Consider the following 27069-nt stretch of genomic DNA (forward strand, 5'->3'; position numbering starts at 1 on the left):
CGGGGGGTTGGAACCGTGAACGCTTGCTTGCTTCCTGCATCCCCTTGCACAGCCTTTGTGACACCTGGCCTCAGAGGTGGCAAAATCAGCGCCAAGAAGACACGTATGGCTCCGCCCACCTTGTTTTCAGCTCATTTTTAATTAAGTGAATTAAGTGAATAATTGTGTATTATTCACTACATGGACGTCATTTAGGAATCCCAGTGACCCTAGCTTGCCCCTTGCCCCCCCTGGCATTGCCTTGGTGACCCCTGGCCTCAGATGTGGCAAAACCAGTGCCAAGAACACAAGGGTGTCTCACACTGTCAGTGTCAGGCTCTAGCCTTGTTTTCTGCTTATCTTTTATTACATTAATGGTGAATAATAGTTTCTCTTCACTATTAGTGTCATAAAAAGTGGAGAAGCAAGATCTGGGCCTTCAGTGGCATATGAGGTAAGAAAAATAAAATGGTTTTAAATGTATGATGTGTGCATGCATTTGGGTGAGTTTGTGTGAGAGAGCGTATATATGTGTGAGCATGTATGTTTGCAAGCAAGATCGTAGGTGTATGTGCATGTGTCAAAATTAGTGTGTAAGTGTAAGTTAGTCAAAGTAACTGTAAATGAGTGATTCAGGGTGACTGCGAGTGCAAGACACTAGGTGAAAATGAATGACTGCAACTGAATGTTAATGAAAGAATGAGTGTGAGTAAGTGAATGTAAGTGAACCTGTATTGTTATGCTTGCAAATCTGCTGTTGGACTTGCCATGCTTCTTGGAATATAGAAGCACCCTCGGCAAAATGTTGGCACTGGCCTTCTGGAGATAATACTTACATATGGGATACCCTCAGCTGTTCGCCCCTAGAAGAATATGGACTATTAATTGTGCAATTATATAACTTCAACAATGTTAAAAATCATAGTGTTATAAGAATTATGGTCGTGTGACATCACCTCTTGGGACGTTTCAAGGTCAAAGGTCATATGATGTCACTTCCTGTGACATCGTTAAGGTCAAAGAGTATATGATGTCACTTCTGCTACCCCAGGGATTTTAGTGAATCGACTTCCATGCCCACCTTGCACAAATACCATCTGTACTGTTCTGCTTGCTACTGTCCTACCTGCCCATAAGCCGTGAGGGAAACGGCCAGCAAGGGTGTCCAACAGCTCTCCTCCCGCATCCTGCAACTCGCAACCTGCCGTGAGGGGAACGGCCTGCAAAGACTACATCTCCCAGCAGCCCCGCGGCGCGTGCCTTTGATGACAACAGGTAGCGCCGGGGGTCCATAAAGCCGCTCACTGTGCCCCGCAGCGTGGGACGCGCCTGTACTGTTCTGCTTGCTACTGTCCTACCTGCCCATAAGCCGTGAGGGAAACGGCCAGCAAGGGCGTCCAACAGCTCTCCTCCCGCATCCTGCAACTCGCAACCCGCCGTGAGGGGAACGGCCTGCAAAGACTACATCTCCCAGCAGCCCCGCGGCACGTGCCTTTGATGACAACAGGTAGCGCCGGGGGTCCATAAAGCCGCTCACTGTGCCCCGCAGCGCGGGACGCGCCTGTACTGTTCTGCTTGCTACTGCCCTACCTGCCCATAAGCCGTGAGGGAAACGGCCAGCAAGGGCGTCCAACAGCTCTCCTCTCGCATCCTGCAACCCGCAACCCGCCGTGAGGGGAATGGCCTGCAAAGACTACATCTCCCAGCAGCCCCGCGGCGCGTGCCTTTGATGACAACAGGTAGCGCCGGGGGTCCATAAAGCCGCTCACTGCGCCCCGCAGCGCGGGACGCGCGCGGGCGGCGCTCGGGCAAAGCCCGGGACAAGGGCGGGCCCGTCCTTGCCCGTCAGGGGCCAGAGGAGGCCGGGACGGGCCACCTCCCTAACATCGTTATTGGTCACCCTGATAGACTGGTTATTCGCCCAAAAGGTACTGTTTTCACTATTTACTACCTATTGCTTGGGCTTTATAACTAAGGACTTGTTGGTCAGGACTGTGATTGTAGTTAACCTCTACAATGGGTAAAAACAAAAAGACCGTAGCTTCCCGCCCCGCGACGAGACAACAGGTGGCCACGGCACCTCCCCTTCCTTCGCTTACGGCTATCGACAAGATGCTCCAAAAAACCATCGGGGTTGTGGTAAATGCCATCGAAAACACAGAACGAAGGTTGTCTATTACCCCTGTGGCACCACTGGTAGAGCAGGTTGGGGACTACTCTACAATTGTATCAAACCCTCTAGATGTAAGCTCTTTTCTCACGCCATCATTTGCCGACTTACCCTGCGCCCAGGTCCCTACAGACACTATAGTTAGCCATGCATCCCCAAGCCTATCTCCATCTCCCCCAAACACTATTATAATAAATAAACCGGGGCCTAGAGGCAAGAAAAGGAAACTTGTAAAGAAGCCAACTAAAAATATAGGCCAAAAGTACGATCCTCTACTAATTACTACAGGCCCTTCCCCAGCAAACACGCTAGCTCCGCTGTGGGTTACTAGTTTAGTAGCTGACTTCCAGTCTCTTTTAGAACAGATTATTGGTAAACATATCAAACCCCTGGTAACCAGGATTGATAGATTAGTTTCTACCCTTAATAATAGGGGTTTGGGGAAAATGCCCCCAACGGCCCCACACGGGAAATCTGCCCCTAGTGGAGCAGGTGGCAGTGCTCCTGAAGCAGGGAGCACTTTAGTAGCTGATAGTGCTACTGGGAACAAAGGCATACGACTGGCCCTCATTAACAATGAGTCTGCTTTGGAAACAGATAGCTCTCCCCTAAGTTCATCTATAGTCGCTGACGGCTCCCATGTAGCTGCAATCCCGGCCTTGGCTTCTGCAAATGCAGAAGCCACTTCCAGGGAAGAGAAAATAGGAAATAGGATGTGAAAGTCATAGACTGGACAGGGGGCCCCCCGATGTCCTGGCCCCAACAAATCTTAATCCATCTTCTATAGCTACTGCTTAGGAGTTGCAAATTATCAACCTTCCCCCAGAGTCTTTACCGTATGTTGTAGTTTTAACGGGGGTTCCACCTTTAACCCAGGGAAAAAACGAAAGCCATATTGAGTTAAAAAATAAGTGTATACAGTGGCTTAATGTAAATAGACCTCTCCCCTCCTATATTTCTGGGGAAATCCTTTCGGTAAGACGCATAGATTGGATTGGGAAGGGTCCCAAAACTATTTCAGGGAATTGTGTGATAATAAACTTTAGGGATACTGCTGCCGTTGAGCTTATCTGTGGTTTGTCCCCCTCCAGATTAAATTCTCAAATCCTCCCCATTCACTTGTCATACTTTTATCCTGTGCCTCATTTGAGACCAGTTCATTGCAAAAGTGCTAAATATGACGAGGGTCGAAATGGTTGTCCATCTGGAGTGCACCAGGGACATGTAAATTGGGTAGATTTCCATGCCTATAATCCCCCTCTGTTTTCCTTTGCGCACAGAAATAGGTTTAGTGTATTGAACCAGGTTGATTGACGCCCACACGACAAGGAGCTAGTTCCGAACAACACTAGTGAAACACCTACCCCTTTAACTGCACTGGAGGGAAATATTAAAACCCCTATCTCTGCAGTGGGTACACCTTCTGGTTGTGTGGGCAGGGTGTGACTTGGGGGATGTGGGGCTCCCGAGAGGAGTTTCTGTTGTAGGGGGGGAAGCACCTTGTATAGATAAAACAGAGAGGAGACTTCCTCTAGAGTCCCCCATTTGCGATCGTACCTCAACCATGGCATTAGGAATTTCAAAAGCCATTGGTAAGGCAGCCGATGGTACTATAAAAATCCTTTCGTGGAACGTTGCTGGTTTAAAAAACAAACTATCTAATCCTGACTGGGGCTCTTTTATGGCAGCACATGACATCTGCCTTATCCAGGAAACCTGGGCCTTAGAGGAGAGTGTTAGTCCTGGTTATGCAATTTTTCACATCCTGGCAGTATCTGGTGGCAGAGGCCGCCCATCTGGCGGCCTGTCAATTTGGATAGGCACCCATTTGGGCGTCCAAGCTACTCAAATGCCAACCAACTCCCCTGATGTCCAATGCGTGTTACTGACACCCCCAACACATCAAAAATAGCCATAATAAATATCTATTCTAGGCCAGTTAGGAGTGGGCAGGAGTCAGATACGATAAAAGCATTAGGTCTCTTTATCCAGACTCTTGACCCCTCTGTTATAATTATTGTTGGTGGGGATTTTAACTGTCAATTCGAGCCCTTGGCAAATCCAGACTCAGATGAGCAGGACGATGAAGACCTGCTCTGGTGTATCCCGGAACCAAAGATCCCTCCTGTTAAGGCATGGACTCGGTTGGTCCTCCAAATTAAATCATTTTCACTTGCTACGTCCCTGCGAGCGTGTACTGGGAGACTGGACCCTGACCATCCAGGGTCTCCCACATTTAACAGGGTAGCGCAAATGTCCATCATTGACTACATCATGATGGAAGTAAGACATTGAGACAGGCTTTTAGAATTTAGAGTGTATCCGAGACATGACAGTGACCACAATGCCCTAGTTCTTACACTCAAGCCAGGGAGTTTTGGGTTGACTAATCCTGAAGCCGGCTCTACTACTAATATGATCCTGCCTCTGATGGTCTCGAATAACCGTCGTAGGGTTAACTGGCCCTACTTTCAGAACTTCCCGTCTAGGCTGGGTGAAATATATCAGCTTGTTATTCCATGGTTAGCTGCGATGGCCGAATTGCCACCAAATGGCCATGCTGTAAACATCCATAGACAGTTGGCCAGTGTGCTGGGGGATGTTTTTTGCCCTCTAAGTAGGCCTAGACGTGGTGGGGCTAAGATACACACCTGGTACAATGTCACATGCAGGAAAGCTAAGAAGGATCTCCTTACTGCAATTAAAGCCAGGGACAGCTTAAAAATTAGATCATTCCGTTTGCTTTATAAAAAGGCAATCGAGGGAGCCAAGAGGGACTGGGAGGAAGCTAGGTGGGAAGAGCTGAGAAATGCGCTCCTGACTAAGGACGCAAAGACATTTTGGGCCATTGTTAGTTCAGGCTCCAAGGGAGGAGGGCAAGCTACTTTTCCAAATATTGCGCCCTCAGTGTGGGAAGCTCATTTTGGGGCTTTATGTGCATGTCCGAAGCATGATGAACTATCGTGGCCAGGTTCCAACCTGGCCCTTGGACCAAATCAGGAGGGAATTGCGACGCTCGCCCGGCCCCCTACCCCAGACCCCCGTCACGAGTGTCGACTGACGGGGGCCTCGGGCGGAGAGTCGGGATCGAGCGTGCATCCCTTTAACCCCCTAGAGAGTATTACTCTGAAGGAGGTAGAATCCGCTATAGCCAGATTGCTCCCAAACAAAGCTCCTGGCCTCGATAAACTGCCGGGGGACCTATTTCGATCCCAGCCTAAAATATGGGCTCCTTACCTTGTCATTTTATTTAACGCGGCCCTTATGGGGTCTGATCCACCGGACACTTGGCTGGGGGCTGAGATTGTCCCCATTTACAAAAAAGGTTGCCCACTTATCCCTTCAAACTATAGGCCCATCAGTTTGTTAGATACAACACAAAAACTAATGGGCAGAATTATATTGGACAGGATACAAGCCTGGATGGAGGAACGGGAATTATTGTCCACCCTCCAGGCTGGATTTAGGTGCGGCATCTCAACCTTGGACCAAATCATCCGGCTCCAGGTCCTCTTTTGGAAAACCACAAGGGTCGAGGGTGGCAGCCTCTAACTTGTCTTTGTGGACCTGCGGGCTGCTTTCGATTTGGTACCTAGGAAAAAATTGTGGGAGGTATTGGCCAATTTGGGCCTTCCGCCCTATCTGCTCAATATCCTGATCCGTCTGCACATTGGAAATTATGCACAGGTCAGGTGTGGGAGACACGGGGCCCTTTCGGACCGTTTCCCTGTCTCTAGGGGCGTTCGGCAAGTGTGCGTTTTGGCCCCTACCCTTTTTAGTCTATTCATTAATGGTCTTGTCGATACTCTGAACGAAATAAAGGACAATGATGCCCCTCGATTGGCGTCTGGCCGGGTGACTGCATTAATGTTCGCAGACGACACCTTTTTGTTATCCCGAACATCTTCGGGCATCCAGCGTGTCCTGGATGGTTTCGTGAGCTTTTGCCCCTCGCGAGGTTTGGAGATTAACTTGGACAAAACCAAGTTTATGATCTTTAATCCCCCGAGGCGCACGCGCCGGAACCCTCTTTTGAATGGTGTTCCGTTGGAACGAGTTAAAACTTTCGTCTACCTTGGGATTACATTGACGGGGGATTTTGGCTGGGCCACCAGATTGCCAAATCTGCTCTTAGACTCTCACAAATAGCAGGGGGTATTGACAAGCTACAGAGAGCATCGATATCTAAACCGGTCGCGCCCGCCCTCGAGATCTATGGCCTCCAGGCTCGGACTGCATCTCTTTATGGTGCTGAACTTTGGGGCCACAAGAGTGCAACAAGCCTTCTGAGGGTTGAACAGGCCTTTATGAGAAATTTGGTGGGCCTACTGACAAGTACACCCCTCATCCCCTTGCGAATGGATTTGGGTTTGGAGTCCATTGAGAATTTGGCAGAACTGCGTCCCTTGCTCTACTGGAGGAGGCTCTGGTCAGTACCCGAGCTGGTATCCTTTAGAGTTGAATTTCGGGAGGCCTGGGAACAGTTAAAGAACAAAAATATTCCTTGGCTCTCCCACATTAAGGCCTTCTCATTAAAAATAGGTTTGCCCCAGTTATGGGGGTCCCCTGAGCTGAGTTGCCCGAGGATATCTAGGGCCCAGTTGCTAAATTTGGTGAGACAGCAAAATCTACGTGCACTACAATGTTCAACTTCCTATGGAAGGCTTTCTACTGAGTTCCTCACATTTAAATTCGAAATGAAGTGGGAGAAATTTTTGGATCTAGTCCAACCCCCTTTCGCGAGGAAAATATATGTCCAACTAAGGCATGGTTCTTTGCCCATCAGGGCATTCACCTCGAAATGGGCAAAAACTGAAAACGAAAACTGTCCAGCATGTAACCATATCAGAGAAGATGTTATCCATGTCTTATTTTTTTGCCCAGCATACAGTAACATACTCAAAGCTTGGCTTATTCCAATATGTAGAAATTTGGGTTTTAGACACTGTGTGCAGGCGTGTAGAGTTCTTAGATATGACACTTCTCCGCCCATTGTATTTGCTGTCTCCCGTTTCCTCTATGGTATGTGGCGCCGAAGGACAAGTTTTAAATCATTTTAAATCATTGAAACAGCTTTGATACCTACTGTTTAATCCTATTTTTTAAGAACATATCTATATTTATCTTTTTATTGAATGTCCTATGTATGTATGTATTTTATCTCCACTTTTATGGTCTCTGACCGAAATAAAGTTATCAATGAATGAATCAGCCAAAACCTGCCATGTATTTCAAGTCATCAACCGGCACATTTAAAGGGCTACACAACCTAACTAAGATCTCACCAATACTCTAAAGTTGCACAAAGGTGTAGTGTGTTTAACAGTGTATCACAAAGTCTAAATTCTCGACATGCTTCCACGTAACTTTTCACAATATACCACAGTATACGTTGCAAAGTATGATGTAAGTAAAATGTTTTTAGTCACTCCCATTACCAAAAGCCCCTCATAGCCCAAACCAAGAAATCTGTGTCTCTCAGAAGCTGGTGGCACACAATTGTGTAGGCGCATAAATCATTCACCCTCCACCGTCAGCTCATCTGCAACCTTACAAATAGGTTGCGTGCTTCTTTCCACCTCACGTTTTCTAGGCCAGTCATGAATCACATGCTGCACAATCTCCTTCAGAACATCACCCCACCTGTTTAGCAATGACCCTTTCATCTTGAAAAAGTACTTTATTACTACTCTTAATACCATCTGCAGCAGTATAACCAAAGAAAAACAAAAGCGGGAGGGGGTTCAGCTCCCCCGGTAGCCTAAAAAACTAAGAAAACACGTCGACTCCGTTAAGGCAGGAGTCGAACATGATAAATGAGAAAGAGATGCCGAGTCCGCTAAAGCAGGACTCGGCATACCCAACAACAAATACATAGGCACGGCAAATCCCAGCGTTCGCTAGAGAAGGACAGGGGAGAATGCCCAATGCCAAACAAGGGGGAGGAAAAACAAATAAAAACACATGAAACAGTGCCCCTCCCCAGAACGGGACCCAAGAGTCCTCTAAAGCAGGACCGCTGCCCCTAACTTACCTGAACAACAGGAACATGAACAGCACTCAGAGTAGTGCAGAAACAAAAAAACGGGTCACGTTGGGACTTTTGCGCCCTTTTACCTGATTGGTTGTTGCCACTGGGGCCATATTGGAGGGATAGGGGGACTAGTATTTAGCTTTTTACTTGGAGTTTCTGTGGGAGCAGAATGTTCACTTTTAATTACTGTGGCGAGGAAGACGGATGAGGAGGTTATGGCCTTCAGACGCCTTCAGTGCAAGCAATACAAAAGCCACTGTTTTTCCTTATTTGAACCTTCAGTAAAGCGGTTAAGAAGTTTAATAGTTAAAAGAGGCCATGAATCACACTGCAAGCAACCAGCGTCATAACGCAAAGTCATAAGTGAGGTTGCCTTGATGGTTCAATTTCTCGCAGATATTCATTGGCAATGTGTTGAATGGGGAGCTCCTCAAGGGTGAGGGCATCCCTGTACTGCAACCCTACTAGCAACACTGGTCGTTAAATAATGGCCTTTGGTAATTTCAGGTTGGACTACTGCAAATGCCTATCTATGGGACCTACTGGCAAACTCCCCAAAAAGTAGTGGTGGCCAAGAATGCTGGATTCAAATTTGAAAGGGGAAATATTGCCAGGATTTCAATTCTGAATGCAATATCCACTGGATTTTAATGCTGAACACATACTCAGATTAAAGTGCCTAGGTCTGATCGATAAATGTTTTACCAACTTGGGACCAGAATGTAGGAAGCATTTTTGAGGTCACAAACAGTCCTATTTGCAGAACCGGACCATTTTCGACCTCACAAATGCATTTTGCGATGTACAAACACCATAATGCGATTTTACAGAATCACAGTTTGGGTTTGTGAATTGGTATTTGGATGGTGCGTGTTTAGGGCATCTCTTCCAAATAGCGATTCGCAATAGTATGTACAATTGCAAAATGTTCATATTTTACCACCTCTTCAAAGGAGGTGATAACCATTCACAAATCGTAAAGAGTCCCAATGTGGCCCCTTCCCCTTTGAGAATATTAAAAACTATGGGGGCAGATTTATGTTGCATTGCGCCACTTTTGCGCCGCCGTTGCGTCACTTTTGTGACGCAGCAGCGGCGCAAATCCTGCGCCATGGTGCGGGGTATTTACAACGTGACGCATCTGGGAGATGCGTCACGTTGTAAAGCCCTGCGCCACATGTAGGCGTTCCAGGGCAGGTGGGGGCGTTCCGGCGCAGGAACGCCTCCTAAAAGTGGCTGAGTGAAATCTACAAGATTTCACTCAGTCACTTTTAGGCCCATGCTGCGTCAAAACCCTGCGCCTGCTTGAAGCAGGCGTAAGGATTGACGCAGCATTGTACAGATAGGGCCCCCCAGAACATTGCTGGAGCTGCGTCGCGCTTGCGACGCAACTCCAGCAATGCACCACTTTTACGGCACAGATGCGTCACGCATCTGTGCCGTTTTTGCCCCATGGTGCGCCGCATTATAAATGCGGCGCATCCATGGTGGCGCAGCTGTGGCGCATAATAACTGGCGCATCCCTGCTGATATGCAGGGATGCGCCAGTTATCATAAATCTGCCCATATATATTTTAAGAGCATATCCCATGGACCACTGCCTACTCTTAAAAAAATATTATAGAAGTTTACTTTTTTGTTTTTGAAAGGCATCCCAATTACGTTAAAATAAGAAGATTGCTTCATTTATAAGCAATCACATACCTGGTGGTCTTCTGACCCCAAGAGGCCACCATCCCTGTGATGGCTATCATGCCTAATGGATAACAAATGGCACCTACCTAATTAATATTAATGAGGTAGGTCAATCTGCAGCCCATTAGAAAGCACTCATTTTAATTTAAAACTTTCATACATTAGGAATCGCAATTTCAAAATTGCGATTCGGTAAAAATCACAATTTGCGAATCACAATTCTCAATGTTTGTACATCTGGCCTTTGGTTGCTTAAACCTGCAGGAAAAATGCACACTCCACCAACTACCCAGGACCCTAAGGCCATCTACACAGAGCTGATCACACAAGACTCATTTTGCTATATTGCCCTACGTGGGCACAATTTCTTGTCAGCAGGGCCCAAACTATGTCATACCTGGCCTTCAGCTTCCAGACAGTACCGTTCTAATTTTCAAATTAGCTCCATCCTTAAGGTCCATGGCTATTCTAGTTAATCTTGGTTTGTTCTTACCTTAACCGTGTGAGACAGCGGTCGCCCAGCAGTTAGAGATATTCAATTTAAAGAATGTTATGTAAGTGGGATGCACTACTTATTTATGTACTAAAAGAAAAATACTCTATGAACTAATTGGCTACATCCGTGATTCCCAAACATTTATGGACCATGACCCAATTTTTTGAACAACAAACTTTCCTGACTCACCTAGCTTTAGTGGGCGAGGCAAGCAATTTTTTAATGTAACTAAAGCATCATGAGGTAATACAATGTAATTTACAGTCACCATAATTTCCATTGAAATGGGCATTACATTTCCACAGACATACAGTTTTACTGATAGAACTATATTACACACATGTGACAGTATGTGGAAATCAGGTTTCAGTGATTATTTATCATTTGGGCATCATCACATAAAGTGTCTTGATTTGTTTTGATCTATTTAAATCTTTGTTTCCCACACACTTCAGAATTACAAATAATTGTGCTTACATTTTACTTTCCTAACCTGCTGAATGTGTGCAGTTCATTTATAGCTATTTACATTTTGTTGTATTGCAAACAAGCATTTGCACTACAATTGGCCTTGCATTTTTGAGAGTTAGAATTATTGGCCTTCTACATGACAATGCCTTTTACCTATGTATTATGGTTTCGAATGTAGTGGATGTGTGAACAGAGAAACAGCTGCAGCACTACTTAAAAGGAGTTAGAATGAGGAATTAATACTGGGACCAGAGAAGCATCTGCAGCACTGCCTAGAGGACTGTAGGAGTTACTGGCAGCACCAGGGAAACAGCTACAGCACTAACTATAGGACTGAGAATGAGGAATTACCACTAAGAACAGAGACACAGCTGCAGCACTGCCTAGAGGACATAGGGGGGAGGGGTTACTGATGGCACCAGAGAAGCAGCTAGCAGCATTGTATAGAGGACTTAGAATGAGGAATTACCAATGTGAACAGGGACACAGCAACAGCACTGCCTAGAGGACTTAAAACGGGGGAGTTTCTGACTGGACCAGAGTAGCAGCTGCAGCACTGTCTAGAGGACATAAGAATGAGGAGTTATCACTGGGAACAGAAGTGCAGCTGCAGCAATGTCTAGAGGACTTAGAATGGAGAGGGTACCGGCGGGACCAGAGAAGCAGTTCCAGCACTGTCTAGAGGACATAAGAATGAGGAATTATCACTGGGAACAGAGACACAGCTGCACCACTGCCTATAGGACTTAGAATGGAGGAGTTACTGACGGGACCAGAGAAGCAGCTGCAGCACTGTCTAGAGGACTGAAAGTGAGGAATTACCACTGGGAACAGAGACGCAGCCCATTACAGTAAGACAATACAACTGAAATAAGTGATGTAGCCAAACAGATTGTACATTTTAAGCAAGGTAATATCAATAAAGGATGAGTAGGGTAATTGGAAAGTGTGGCAATTAAAAAAATACACCGAAGAGTTCGATCTCTGTTGTAGTGTGGTCTTAACGAGGAATTTTTATCTGTAGTATTGTCAGAAGCTGTATGTGTACAATTTAGTTGAAGGAAATAAAGCCTCCTATCCATGCTGCCCAACTAGGAGAAATTCATTCAAAAACACAGTGATTAAACAGGAAGCAACTTTTTAAACGAACAGAGATATCAAATAAGTTTGGCTGAAGGAGGGGGGGGGCAAAGAAAGAACGTGCTAAGTATAGAAAATAAAACAAGATCTTACATTTGAATTCTTCCAGATAATAATGCAGAGAATACGAATCTCCCGAAAAAGAAAATGATGCATTTATTTAAAAATACACACATGTACTTACAATATTTTTTTCTCTGCTTCAACATCATACAATATTCAGTCTCAGAGGCTCCAGTGGTTTGATGTAGAGTTTATGTGTGGCTAGGGAGCTAATGTCCTCTTCCCAATGTCATTTTTAAGTTCATGGAGTTTTGGCTCAGCTCAATCCGGTTAAGACAAAACCTGCTGAGAGTCTTGAAATGCCCACCATGCTCCTGGCCCTAATCTGGAGACGATTCTTTGAAGGCAACCATGCTGTTCAAGAGTTCAAATAGGCCCATTCGAACAGTAGTACGGTTTTCCTCTCAACAACAAAAAAAGGAACATAAATAGTTTAAATGGTGCATATCACATACTGAGTTTTCACTTGGCTCTTTAATAATAGTGTCATAACCCCAAATAAATTGTAATAAATTATTACTTTCATAAGGGCAAAAGTCTGAGGGGTATATTCACAAGAACATGTGCTAAACATCACCATAAAATGTTAACGTAACCTTACACATCGCAGCCTATCGCGGGAAAATAACCCAGTGTCAACGTGGAATTCACAACAAGGCGGTACCATGCGATAGTCTGCCGACACCGTGGACAATGTCCGCGATACAACCACCTCGACGGAGATAAAAACACAAACCACAACGCAAAAAAACATGCGATGGGCCCATTCGCGATGAGGAAAGCAGGGATAAGCACCACCAGGCCCGCGATACACATGGAAGGCGGGAATAAGCACAATAAAGGGCTAAAAAAAAAGACAAACCACACAGAAAACAACATCCAAGCACAATGGAGGCAACCTGAGCCAGCAGACCACCCCACAAGCCCCATTGGCAACAAAACATTGTACATGGCAGGCCATCTTGGACAACGTGAATGCAGCCTGAGAGCGGAGGAGGATAATAGAAGTAAACCAGAACATCCGGAATGATGCGAAAGGCACAAACAACCAGAAACACGCCAACAACAAGAAGACAGCAATGCACACCGGAGGTGGGAGTCCAGCGCCACATCAGAAGCTGGATGACATGGAGGAAATGATGTCCACCACATCAGTCTGGAGATGGTGGCAGGACTCGGGGACCGAAAACTGCCCAAAACAAAAGACACAACAACAACAGGAAGAGGAATAAGCAGGGGCTGGGTGGACGGGGGGTAATGGGCACAATGGCACACATGCACAATTAAGCATAGCACAACTGAAGAGAAACCATGCCCAAGAGTAACAACACCAACCAGGAGCACAAGTCAGACAACCCGGCAAAATCACACCACTGAACAAGCACAGAAGTGAAAACCAAACTGCCTGAAAGGGAGAAGGGTGAGCCAAATCAGAGCTGAAGTGACATCTCACACATAATGCAGCACACACACATAGGAAGCAGAGCACCCCAACACCAAACACATGGTGGTACAACCACCAACATCTGCACAACCTAACACAGGACACAAGTGCACCCGCCTGTGGCTGGTAAACGGCCATACGCACCTGGCTAAGCCCGAAACAGGGACATGATAATGCACAAGTCCAAACCCACAGTCCTGATGGGGTAGCAATGCACATATGGCAGGGAGCCAGAGAGTCTGTGACACACAGATTGGCATAGAAATCAAGACACAACACAGTTGGAGACAAGTGAAAGTGAGGAAACTTTATCAACAAGTGCGTGCCAGTACGACCAAGAGAAGTGCCACCAAAGACAGACCAATGCAGCAGCATGTCTGAATGAGAAAAGTACGAAAGCGCCCATGTCCACATTAGGGGAGTCCATCACCAACACAAGTCAGTGCCAACCCGCGTTGGTTGTCCGCGCCTGGAACAGGAGTCCAGGCCAATGCAGCCATGCCCAGTGTCATCTTGGGACATGTGACATGTGACCAGATTCCCAGGCGTCGGGACACGTGCAATGGGTCACATCCAGTTGTGGCTGCAGGTACCTTGTCACTCGTCCATGAACGCGAGTGCAGTTGCATAGGCCAACATCTCCAATGAGCGATCGTTGTCCACCACATCTGACATGTCGTCGACGTAATCCATCAGCTGACCCGGACAGATGTGCTGACTCCAACCACTTGACCCAATGTGCACCAAAGCCCAATCGGGTAGTGCCTCAATGTGCTCAGTGCACACGTTGACTCTTGCAATCTCCCAGGTCCAGTTCCCAGCCTGCATGCCAAAAATCCATGCATGCCATAAACGGGCATCACTTTAACACTCCTGGTCGTGGCTAACAGGGGGCGCACACACACGTCGTAATCCAGGTCAGCTACCGTCACATTGGAGAGGCAGACATCCATGGACCACACAAATGTGCACGTGCAGTGCCCCCAGACATGCACGGTACAGGTCCACGTGACTGGAGTCGAGCATGTGTCCCGGATGGTCAACCATTGCGTCAGTGGCTCTACTTGAAGCGGCGCAGGCTTGCCCAGCGCCAGTCCTGTGAATGTAATGGCACAGCTCGGTGCAATGAGCCGTGTCTGTGTGCAATGGGTGCAGGCCTGTGGTGGGAGTACGTGTGGGATGTGTACACGTTGGTCTCACGTCGGGCAGTGCGTAGGGTGGGAGTCGCAAGCAAATGCTAGTGTATCTGTCAGAGGGGGCTGCCCACATGCAAGTTCCTGCTCAGAGCTGCAGTTTTGCTACCGCCTGATAGTTCAGACGAAAGGACCTTTCATCCCTACAGGGACTTCACCATATGCATGCATACAGGAGATGGGCAGAGGCCTGTTGTGGGTGTGGTGGGACGTCTGCGACCTTGGGAATCATGGATGATATGCCCAGCACAGGGCACATGAGCGGCCTCACTGTGTGTTACGTTGCCACACAGCTGCTCCTCCCTCCCACGAGCCCCCACACTTGTGTATGCTGCCTCTGTGGTGTTCCCGGGGAGGGGGGATGGGACAGGTCCTGGGGGTGGTGGCGGGCCTGGGGTGGTTGAGGTGGGTGTTGTGGCCCTCATGGGTATGATCATTGTCTCCATTGCATGTGTGGGTCTTCCGGTGTGGCTCTTGGCTGAGCTCCCTTTCGTGCTGCAGGTAGTCGTCCTGCTTAACACCAGCAAAAGGCAGGTGTTAAATACCTGCTGCTACCGCGGCTTATCCTGTGGTTTTGACTCGCATCGCGGGTCTGGCAGTTCGTTGTGAAAGTGGTGTTGTGGTTTTTTCGTGTGTTTTTGCACAGGAACGCCTACTCTGCATCTTATTAGGGTTAGTTGGTGGTGTCCACCGTAGAGATAAATTTTGGGGCAGTTATCGCGGGTATACTGGCGATGTCTGCAGTTTGCACCAGCTTGTCAGATGGGGTGTTAACTCTATCTCCGCTTTTGATGCGTTAAGGTGGAGATAAATCGGAGATAAGTCCTTGTGAATATGCCCCTGAGTCTACTCCCACTAGGATTTTTACCTGTAGCACTACAGGTGTTAATACCTACACCAGGGCATACATCCTAAACTACCTAGGTGGCAGTGTAGAAATAGGCTTAGTACATTTCAATGGCTATGGACAACTGTATGTGCTACGTTCATTCCTAGTGATGTTAATTTTCAATTTAATTTACAAGCATTACATATGCTGAACAATGCAAACCTGTAAAATGAAAGCTCTTCTACAAACTATGAACAAAATAGGACTTCAAATGATCCATTTAGCTTGCAGTCTCGAATAATAATACGCATGAAGAACAATATCAGGCATAAGTATTTCAGCGCTTAGAAATCAAAGGCAATTTATGCTCTCTGTCTGATAAACAGTTGACCTGCCCAGGTGGTTCCATGGTGCGTTTACATTAATCGATTAGAGCGGTACTACTCACAGTTATGTTGACAGGCACAGACTCTAGCAACTACCGACATCTTGGTTGCTCGAAAGTAGATGTGGCGGGATGCTTTCGCTCTTGAAGTCCCTGTAAAGGGGTGGGGCTGTGGGTGCATGGGAAGTGACGTGATGGTCACGTGGTATTTGGCCATGACTGTCTGAAATGAGTTTAGTGATTCAGATAGCAGCAAATGTAGACACCATCTTGGAATAAGAGGCATATGTGAGAGTAGAAGGTGAGGAGTCAGCGGACACTGTTGGAAATTGGACGTAGATGTTGTGAGGGGCACTCATTGTAGCCATCATGGAACTACCAAGAGCTAGTGGTTTATTGTGTGGAACCCATAACAAATATTTCATGGAGGGATCCAGAATATGGCGGGATCCTAGTGTGAAGTGTTAAAAAATACTACCACAGAACAGGTTACTGTATCGATTTAAAGTATAGTCGAAGTGGCAGTAGGTATCAGAATCTGCCAAGTCATAAAGATGATTGAGACAGGGTATAGAGGATTTCACCCCTGGATCAATACGATGGACCCCTACCTCAAATTCACCCATTCTAAATCCAGTGAAGAAATCCCTGTCCTGGATCTCCTCATTTCCCTGAAACCTGGAACACTAAAAACTAACAGTCTACTCCCTTTTGACAGCCACCACCCGAAAGCACTAAGTGAAAACTTCCCATATGGACAATTCTTGAGGTTGAGAAGGAATTGTAGCAACACAAGCGACTACAACCAACAAGCTGATGATCTGAGCAAAAATCTTCAGACTAGGCATTATCCTACCAAAGTCATTAGAACTGCCAAGAAGAGAGCTCGCAATAACCACTGTGAAGCTCTAAGAGAAACCATTTCAAAACCCAAAGATGAGACCATTACCTGTGTCACGACATACACCTAAGTGTCCAACAAGACAAAACACATAATTCTAAGACACTGGAATGTTGTCAATAAAGGAGAACTGAATTTGAAACGCCCTAGATTCGCTTTCAAGAGGGCTCAAAATCTGAGGGACCTCCTGGTACATAACAGACACTGCATCCAGAAAACTACCCAACAAACAACACTATGGAATTTACCAAAAGTTAAAGGCCATTACCCATGTTGGAGTTACTGTGCCTGTGCCTCCATACGCCACACTAAGGACCTACAGATAGGCGAATTCCGCTGGATACAACAACATACTAACTGTAACACAAAAAACATTGTTTACCTTATTACATGTCCATGCAACCTACATTATGTGGGGCTAACCACCAGACTGATTAAGACAAGAATCAGTGAACACAAAAGTAACATCCGCTGCGGCCACAGCACGACTAAAATGTACAACCATTACATTGAGACATGTCATACCACTGATCAACTGACATGGACCAATCCTAGAGGCCAACCCCTCTTGGAATGCCGCCACCCTGCTAAAAAAAGAACAACACTTGGTGTTCCACTTACACGTGCATATTAATGGCCTGAATGACGATATACCCTGGATCGAATTACAATGACAACCCTGCATTCAGATATACCACTCTTTGCGGATCTCTGCTCTACTTCTAACCTCTGGACATTACCCTCCACATACAGAGACACTAAGAAAACAAGTTACTTACCTGTAACTTTGGTTCTCAAGTATTGGTAACTTTCTTAGATTCCCATTGCTTGTATCTTTCCCCGTCGTCGAGATGGGAGTCCCCGGTAATAAAAAATACCATAGAGATAGGTACAAAAGAAGAAAAAAGGCCTCGGCCTAATCTCATTTTGTAGCATATCCACCTCTTTTTGTAAAAGAGACCAAATGAAATGAACAACCAATCAGAACAGCCTCACCCCATAGAACCTTCCTGAGATAGCCTCAGAGCCTCAGATTTTCGTAGCCGTTGTGTAACAGTACCATAGAATATGCTGAAGGCTGAGCTTTCCCAGGGGAGGAGGGCGGGCGCATGGGAATCTATGAAAGTTACCAATACTGGAGAACCAAAGTTACAGGTAAGTAACTTGTTTTCTTACTCCAGTATTGGAACTTTCATAGATTCCCATTGCTTGGATCAGAATAGCTAGCAGTAAGAACACGCACATTTTCTGTAATAATACATTGTTGAAACCTTGCGAAATGCATACAGTCATTAAAACCACAAGATATCAAACAAGTAGCCAGTAAATAACATGAATTACAAAATGTGCTAATAACCAATAAAAGAAAGGAGGGTTAGAAGGGAAAGCTCACCATTTAATGGAAGAGGTTCCTCAGGACTGCTTGTCCCACTGCAACGTTACTCCGCGTGGAGGAGTCTAAGCAGTAATGCTTCGTGAAAGTATGGGTACTGCTCCATGTTGCTGCCCTGCAGATGTCTTTAATAGGCACTCCTGCAAAGAGGGCCGTCAAAGAAGAAATGGATCTCGTAGAGTGCACCCGGACCCGCCCTTCTAGGGGCTTGCTGGCCGCTTGGTGACAGTATTGGATCGCGCTGGCAATCCATTGTGCAACCCCTTGCTTTGACAGAGGGAATCCCTTGCGAGGGGCACTGAACGCAACAAAGAGTTGTGTAGATCTTTTGAAGTCCTTGGTGCGCTGGAGATAGAATTTTAGACACCTTTGAATATCCAAAGAGTGAAGAGCCCATTCCACTGGATTAGTAGGTCGAGGAAAAAAGGATTTAAGGATGATCGGTTCATTCAGATGAAAGTCAGAAGGGACCTTTGGGATAAATTTGGGATGAGTGCTCAGGATCAGAGTGTCCTTTTTAAACTGCAAGAACGGATCCTTTATCGTGAGAGCGTGTAGTTCACCTACCCTCCTAGCTGATGTTAGAGCGAGGAGGAGGGCCACTTTCCATGAGAGGAATTTAATGTCCGCCCTATGAATTGGCTCAAAGGGTGGCCTCATGAGTTGAGTAAGGACTAGGTTGAGCTGCCACAGAGGTGGTGGAGGTCTAACAGGTGGAAAAACCCTAAAAAGTCCTTTTAAAAATTGCTTCACAATTCTCGCCGACCAGAGGGAAGGTCCAGAAGAAGTTCGTCTGAATCTAGAGACAGCTGCCAGATGCACCTTGATAGAAGAATGAGCGAGACCTGACTTAGCCAAAGTCAAAAGGTATGGTCAAATTTGATAAAGAGCAGAGGAATAAGGATGGATGTTCTCCTGTTTGCACCACAAGCAGAAACGCTTCCATTTCAAGCGATAGGTTTTATTCGTACTTGGTGCACGGGCCTGAGCTAGCACCTCTCTACATTCTTATGAGATATTTAGGCTTTGAAATTCTCTGTGCTCAGGAGCCAAGCTGTTAACTGAAGCGATCTCGGATCCGGATGCACCACTTGGCCCTGGGACATCGTCAACAGAGAGGGAATCGGGTGCAGAAGAATTGGATGATCCAGGGAGAGCAGGAGAAGCTCCGTAAACCAAAAGTGGAGCAGCCACGCCGGGGCCACCAGTATCATCCTGCACGGCTCCGCTTTGAGCTTCTTGAGAAGCCTTGGAATTAGTGGGATCGGAGGAAAGGCGTAAACAAAGGCACCTGACCAGGCCATCGAAAGCTCATTCACAATGATCCCTGATGGTGTTCCCTGCTCGCGTAGAATCGGCATTTCTTGTTCTCTGGGGGGGAAAACAGATCTATGGACGGAGTGCCCCAGAGAGAAAAAAAGCCTGTCCAGAGTGCGACTGTCCAGTTCCCACTTGTGGCTCACCGATTTGAGACGACTTAGAGTATTCGCCGTCTTGTTGAGTGCATGTGGAAGATGCTCCGCCGAAAGAGATATCTGATGTTGGATACTCCACTCCCAAAGCTCCTGAGCTTCCTTGGATAGCGTATAGCACAAAAGGTTAGTAGTGTTCCAAAACATTTGGAAAAAACCGCACCTCATGAGCAACAACGAGGTAATTAGAAATCAGTTATTGGCGTATTCGGTATATAAATGCTATAAGTATAGCGGGGTGCTGAGGAAGCTGTAAGCTCTCACTACCCAGGAGTGCCGTTGGTAAGTTGAAAAGACAGCTTATCCAAAATCATTAATGAAACAAACCAGCTATTAATGCACACCCATTCTAAAGTTGTGAACAGTTATATATCAAACTCCTGTTATGAAGCCAATAGTTGGAATAGTAATATACTCAGAGTCCTTTAACAATTCCAGAGTGCTCCAAAATTTCCATAAAACAATTCAAATGGAGTTCAAATCTTCACAAAACGTATTCTTTTTAATAGTTCATCGACCTTGTATCCCAATTCGTAAAAAAAATGTTCTCAACAGCCAACACGTGTTTCATCCGTACTCATGCGTACTGTGACTTTCACAAGGCTAAAAAGTCAAATATTAGATTGAAATGGCGACGTCCAAGTCAAGATAGGTTCAATAAAATTTCGCAAAAAGGCTGTATAAAGATGTCATCAATTCTAGTACAATCCAACACGGAATTAGTTGTGATCCATGTCGAACAGAATAGATCACCAAACACCCAAAGAAGTTACTGGGTCAATCAATTGCTCCATGGAAGTCAAAGTAAGTCCACAAATATCACGACGCGCTTGATAACGCTCCCACACGAAATCGTAGATAGCGGACGAGACCTTGTTCCTCCCTGTTTGTTCACATAGTGCATAGCGGTCGTGTTGTCCGTACAGACTAGGACAGTGAACCCTCTTATCCACGGAAGGAAAGCTTGCAAAGCAAGATGAATCGCCCTGAGCTCCAACAGATTGATGTGGTGAATGCGGTGCTCGGGCTGCCAGCGACCGCTCACCTGAAGGTCTTGCAATACCGCTCCCCAACCTTCTAGCAAGGCATCTGTTGTAAGAATTAGAGGAGCCGGGGTGACCGTGAAGACCCTGAGAGATATTGTGTCTGATCGTCCACCAGTTGGCAGCCTTCTTCATAGGCTGAGTTACCATTATTTTGTCGTTGAAAGAGCCTTCTGCTTGGCGCCATTGCAACTCCAGTTGTTCTTGAAGAGGGTGCATTCACAGCCTGCAATGCGGAATTAAGGGAATGCAGGAGGAGATCGATCCTAGAAGGGATTTGTATAGGCGAACTGAAAGTGACCGTCGTCTTTGGAACCGACGGGCAGAGGCCATCAGATTTGCCTGCCATTCCTCTGATGGAAACGCTTTGCAAAAAGTCGTATCCAGATTGGCACCTAGGAACTTGGCCGATGTGGACGGGCACAGGACTGACTTTTCCCTGTTGAGCTGAAGCCCCAGACGACTGAAGAGGTGAGTGCAAGTTTTGACTGCCTCTGAAGCTGCTCGGGAAAACGGTGCCTTTATCAACCAGTCATCCAGGTAAGGAAAGACTTGTAGAGTCTGTCTCCTGAGAAACACTGCGACTGGGGCTAAGACCTTTGTGAATATCCGCGGTGCGGATCTGAGTCCGAATGGCAGTACCTTGAACTGAAAATGGCTCTTGGCTACTGTAAATTGTAAAAACTTCCTGTGGGTCGGGTGAATGGGAATATGGAAGTATGCGTACTCGTGATCAAGGGTGGACATGTATTCTCCTGGATTAAGGAGACGCAAAATGTCCTGTAGGGATACCATCCGAAAGGAGAGCTTTATGAGATAGGTGTTGGGCTCCCTCAGATCCAAAATTGGGTGTCATTTTTCTACGGTCTTTTGAACAAGGAATAACTGGGAATACAATCCCTTGCCCCATTGGGATAGGGGCACCGGCTCTATAACTCCCTTGAGGAGGAGTTGGTGGGCTTCCAGCCGTAGAAGGTGTAGATGTTTGGATTTGGTGGCGCGAGGTGCTCTGGATGGTGTTGAAACTCCAGTGTATGTTCTGACAAGATGATATTTAGAACCCACCGCTCTGATGTTATAAGTTGCCAGTTGTGGAAGTGTTGTGTTGTCCTGCCCCCCACTGGTGTAACAGGGGAAGAAGGAACAGTAGGAAGAGCCTGGTAGCCGCTATTGGCACTTAGAGGAATCCCTCCCCTGGCATCCCTGTCGTCCTCTAGTTGATGGTCGAGAGAAAGACGACGATTGGTTCTGACGCTGCGAATATTGTGGCCTGTAAGATTGCAACGGCTGCGAGTAGGAGGAATAGCGCTGCTGTTGGTATCCGCCTCTGTATGAAGAAAAACCCTTTCCTCACGCTCCACGGAAAGGAACCTTGCGGTATTGCAAAGTCCCAAGGGAGTTAGCAGTCTCCGTGTCCTTCTTTATGTCCTGCAGCGCGTCGTCAATGGGCTTTCCAAATAGCATCTCACCATCGAACGGAAGATCCTGGATTTTGTTTTGGACCTCCTGACGAAACCAAGTGGCCCAAAGCCAGCCTTGCCATCGAAGAACTGCCGCTCCTGCGAGAGAGCGGAAAGCCATAGCAGCAATGTCCATTGCACAATCTATTATCTCAGAGGATGAACATTTTCCCTCCTGCAAGATCTTTTTTGCCTCAGTTTTTGCTTCCTCTGTAGCTGGTCTAAATACGGGGAGAGATCGCACCACATCTGGCGATCATATCGTCCCAGAATAGCCAAAGCATTGGCTGCCCTGACCAGGAGGCTGGAAATGGAGGAAAACCTCTAGCCGATATTATCTAGTCGTCTTCCCTCCTTATCAGGTGGCGTGGTAAGAGGTGCCGCTGGAGTTTTAGATTTTCTTTGGGCCGCTTGCGAGATTACAGAGTCCGGTTTCGGCTGGCTGACCAGACAAGCGGGGCAGTCTTCCGGAGCTTTGTATTTCTTCTCTAGACGCGGAAGAACAGGCATGACCGTTGCCGGCGACTTCATGGCCTTTATTTCCTCATCCCAGACATGGCCCACTATAGGAATAGAGCGAACAGACTTCTTAAAAGGTTCTTTGAAGTCGTAGAGAAAACATTCCGATTGAACCGATGGAATTGGTAAATCGAAACGTTTAGATGGCCTCTCCATTAGATTGTGGAAACCTCTGATCTCAGCTGGAGGAGAATCCGCTGGAACAGGAGTTGGAGAGGCGGGATCCGGAATAATGTAATCATCCCATTCCCTGTCCGGAACTGGGATTGACATAGTGCCCTGGTCATCATCCAATGAGCCGTCTTGAACAGTGACCACATTCTGTCGCGGTTGAGATAGCCCCTGAACCTGAGGTTCAGGGTGCTGAGGTGGAACTGGAGAAGCTGGATGAGCTGGAGGCTGAGTTGGAAGCATGTGACCTGTCTCTTGGCCAGAGGAATGAGACGGATATCGTCTCCTATAATCCGACAGCATGAATTGGAGGTCTGTAAAGAGTGAAGATGGTACACAGACCATGTCCGGCTGATACTGATCCTGGGACCTAGATTGTGGCACATATTGTTGTTGATGTTGCTCCATATAATAGTCCGAGTCCAGATATTTTACATGCAGTTGTGATGGATTATCTGCATCCTCATAAGGACCGTCATCATCCTCAGAAAGCTCCTCTTCCAAAAAGAGTGCAGGAGGCAGAGGTGTTACTTTCCTCGGGGAAGTCATTTCCGGGGTAATGCGGCGCCTCCTTACTGAAATAGATACATTTTGAATCATCAACGGGGTCGTCGACGGAGCCACTGGCTCGATGACGAAAGGCCCACCGTCGACGGGACCGTCGCCGAGACTGTTGTCAATATGAAGCTGGAAGCTGTGGACGTCGTTGTCCTCGTCGACGTGGTCACCGTCGACACCATCATCGTCAACATCCTCGTCGACGTGGAAATAGTCATCATAGGCGTCGACGACATAATCAAGGGTACCTTTGTCTGTGGCGTCTCCGTCGAATGTAGTCATCGACGTAGACACTTGCGACGACGGAACTCCTGTCGATGAGCCCGTCGACAAAGCTGAAATCGACGCCGGTTGAATCTTTGAAGCTGTCGTCGACAGAGCTGATGTCGTCGCCGTCGTCGACGAACAAATTTTCTTCTCAGCCTTTCTTTCAGGTGGAACAGAAGCTGGTTTCTTGAACATCTTCTGTTTCTCAGAGGGTGGGGAAGTAACAGAAGACCCATGGCTTGTCTTCTTACCCAAAACCACCTCAGTAACCAGTGCTTCCCTCTCCTTTACACCTCGGTGAGGAGATTTGATGGGACTACGCCTGTCCGACCTATCAGAGGTCGTTTGCAAGGCTTTGGCAGGGGGGTCAGAAGAAGTTGAAGGTGAGGACCTACCCCTTTTTTGTGATCTACTTGAGGATGTCGCAGAGGAGCCATCGTCACTGTCACACGACACAGGATCCTTCCCTGACTTCAATTTCTGTAACCAGGTGAGCAGACGTCCCTCACGGTCCCGCAAGGTCTTTGTAGAGAAGGTCCTGCAGATCTTGCAGTCAGTAGGCTTGTGGTCAGGATACAAACAATAAATACAGTCTTTATGTTGGTCCTCCACATAAAGCCTCTTCTTGGCGCAGGTAGCACAAGGCTTGAACAGAGCTTTCTTTTCTTTGTCCGACATTTTGAAGATTTGAAGAGTTGAAATACCAAAAAGTTGAAGAAAGCTGAGCAGAACTCAGTGAAGACTCCCTTGCACAACGTGCAGTAGAAAATCTGAGGCTCTCTCAGGAAGGTTCTTTGGGGTGAGGCTGTTCTGATTAGCTGTTCTTTTCATTTGGTCTCTTTTACAAAAAGAGGTGGATATGCTACAAAATGAGATGAGGCCTAGGCCTTTTTTCTTCTTTTGTAACTATCTCTATGGTATTTTTTATTACCGGGGACTCCCATCTCGACGACGGGGAAAGATACAAGCAATGGGAATCTATGAAAGTTCCAATACTGGAGTAAGCCACATTTGCCCACATCCAGGTAAACCACCCTCAGTGGCTCTCTAATCGATCCTCTATGCATCTCTAACTACCCACAGAGACACTAAGCCATATATGCCGTATAGTGCATTTGCCAGCTCATTCAAACTACCTTGAACCCCTTTACAAGAAACATATCAGGTCCTCCTACTGGTTGCAACGTTGACATATCCTTGTCTCTATTACTTGTCTCAATCATCCATATGACTTTTGGCAGATTCTGATACCTACTGCCACTTCGACTATACTATAAATCGATACAGTAACCTGTTCCATGGCAGTATTTTTTAACATTGCAAACTAGGATCCCTCCATATTCTGGATCCTTCCATTACATATTTTGTATGGGTTCCACACAATAAACCACTAGCTCTCGCTAGTTCCATGATGGCGACAATGAGTGCCCCTCACAACATCTACACCCAATTCCCCACAATGTCTGCTTACTCCTCACCTTGTACTCTCACATGTGCCTCTTATTCCAAGATGGCAACTACATTTGCTGCTTTCTGAATCACTAAACTCGTTTCAGACAGTCAGTGGCCGCATACCACGCGACCATCACTTCACTTCCCATGCGCCCACAGCCCCACCCCTTTACAGGGTCTTCAGGAGCAGAAAGCATTCCACCACATCTACCTTCGAGTAACCAAGAGTTCGGGTAGGTGCAAGAGGCTGTACCTGGCAACAAAACTGTGAGTGCTACGGCTCTAATCGATTAATGTAAACGCACCATGGAACCACCTGGGCATACAATGATAACGCTTCTTTCCTTTGCAGATCATGACGGCTAGCGCGCTCTTGCTTGACTCATGATTAAATCTACCTATATCTAATAGGTAAGTGGTTCCCCCACTCGATCCCCCCCGCCTTTACCCCCCTCCCCTCCCCCTCCTTCTCTGCTCCCCATCTGGTATCATGGGACACTATCACCTTTTAATAAAAAGGATTTGCCATTAATGGGAACTATACCTGTAATAAATGCCTGAGAACCGAGACTATCTAGGACCATCATGATCTCGTTCCATTAATGAATAGATAATTGGCACACTATGTTCACCACTAACACCATTCGTGTGCACTGGAACGATCTTACCTTGATTATCCCTAACTAATGGACATAGTATGCTTTTGATAAAGCGTCCATCACCATTATACATTTCTCATGTGATTGACTGCCATACTTGTTTCACGATTGTTCGTCTACCTTATCTATCTTTTGTTATTCTCCATGACTATGTGTGGCAAGAGCTCGTTTTTAATTTTGAGCCCAGAGATACAACCTTGGTCCACCCCCCAGGTACCATGTTTGGTTTATATAGTTCTATACACCGTGGACACGACTACTGCGGTACTGTTTTGATTGTCTTTCTTTATACCTCTACCCCTCTTGTCATTTTAGATCGGACCACCTCCAAGGTCCTTTTGGTGGCACTTCAATTGATGAGGCCACTCCTTATTCAATTATTAAAACCTTTTTTCACTCCTGAAGAAGCACTACGGATCCTCTCCTGAGACCACATAAAACGTGAAACATGTCAACATAATGCATCTCACTTTCACAAATGCACAATATCCTTTAGCTAATGAGGGCCATTACTACCCTTAAGCAGCATTCAACATTTTGATTTTTAATCATGACAGAGGGATCCCTTTCATTAAATGTATTCTTTTTAGATACCCTCCAGTAATTTTTTTAACTCACCTATCACAGAACTAGCACTGACCCACACACATAGTACAGCGTCATAAATAAAAAGATCGCCGATAAAGAGACCCTTCGGGGGACCTGTAGTGAATTGCAGCACCGGCCCGACTCGGAGCCCCGCCCTATGATGAAGCATGACACCCTTCGGGGCGTGTTAGGGCACCAAGTAAAGTAAAGTATCATGTAAAATATCCATCAGGGTGTGTGAGGGCATCAAGTGAAGTCACTCTGACTTCTCCCCTACGACCCCTCCTACACATTTCTTATGGGAACAGCAACCTTCTTGAGTAGGTGACTTATTACTCTGGAGCATGGGCGCTGGACCTTCATTTATCTGCCTGTCCCTCTTTCTCATTTTTTTGATTACCAAAAGCATATATACAATACAAAATGGAACCAAAGTATGGCCACAGACACGTGACATGTCCTCTACATGCATCCTCTGCAAATCATGTGATACACACGCTCATGTCTCACATGGATAGACTGAAGACTCGGTTGCATGGGGCTGGCAGAATATTTTCATAGGTATCAGAGAGGCCAGAATTCTGCTCTAGGTTGAGAGCATGCCTAGAAAACGACAGGAAAAAGGCCTGCCCTGCTACTACAATAATTTCTCTGCCACCAATGTAAGTCCTCTACAGTCCTATGAGG

At 46.6% G+C, this 27069-nt stretch overlaps 1 long non-coding RNA gene across 5 annotated transcripts in view; it reads right to left on the reverse strand.

Moving 5' to 3' along the window:
* LOC146833200 (uncharacterized) overlaps positions 1 to 27069 on the reverse strand; it is an 85293-nt gene that overhangs the window by 12279 nt on the left and 45945 nt on the right. For 2 of the 5 annotated variants that reach the window (XR_014960539.1, XR_014960540.1), the window contains exon 5: positions 12170 to 12451. The exons of the other annotated variants lie outside the window; for them this stretch is intronic. This is a non-coding gene — a long non-coding RNA (uncharacterized LOC146833200). The remainder of the gene's footprint in view (positions 1 to 12169; positions 12452 to 27069) is intronic. 5 annotated transcript variants of the gene reach the window in all.

The sequence above is a fragment of the Triturus cristatus genome, chromosome 4_2 (genome assembly GCF_964204655.1).
Source record: "Triturus cristatus chromosome 4_2, aTriCri1.1, whole genome shotgun sequence".
NCBI lineage: Eukaryota > Metazoa > Chordata > Amphibia > Caudata > Salamandridae > Triturus > Triturus cristatus.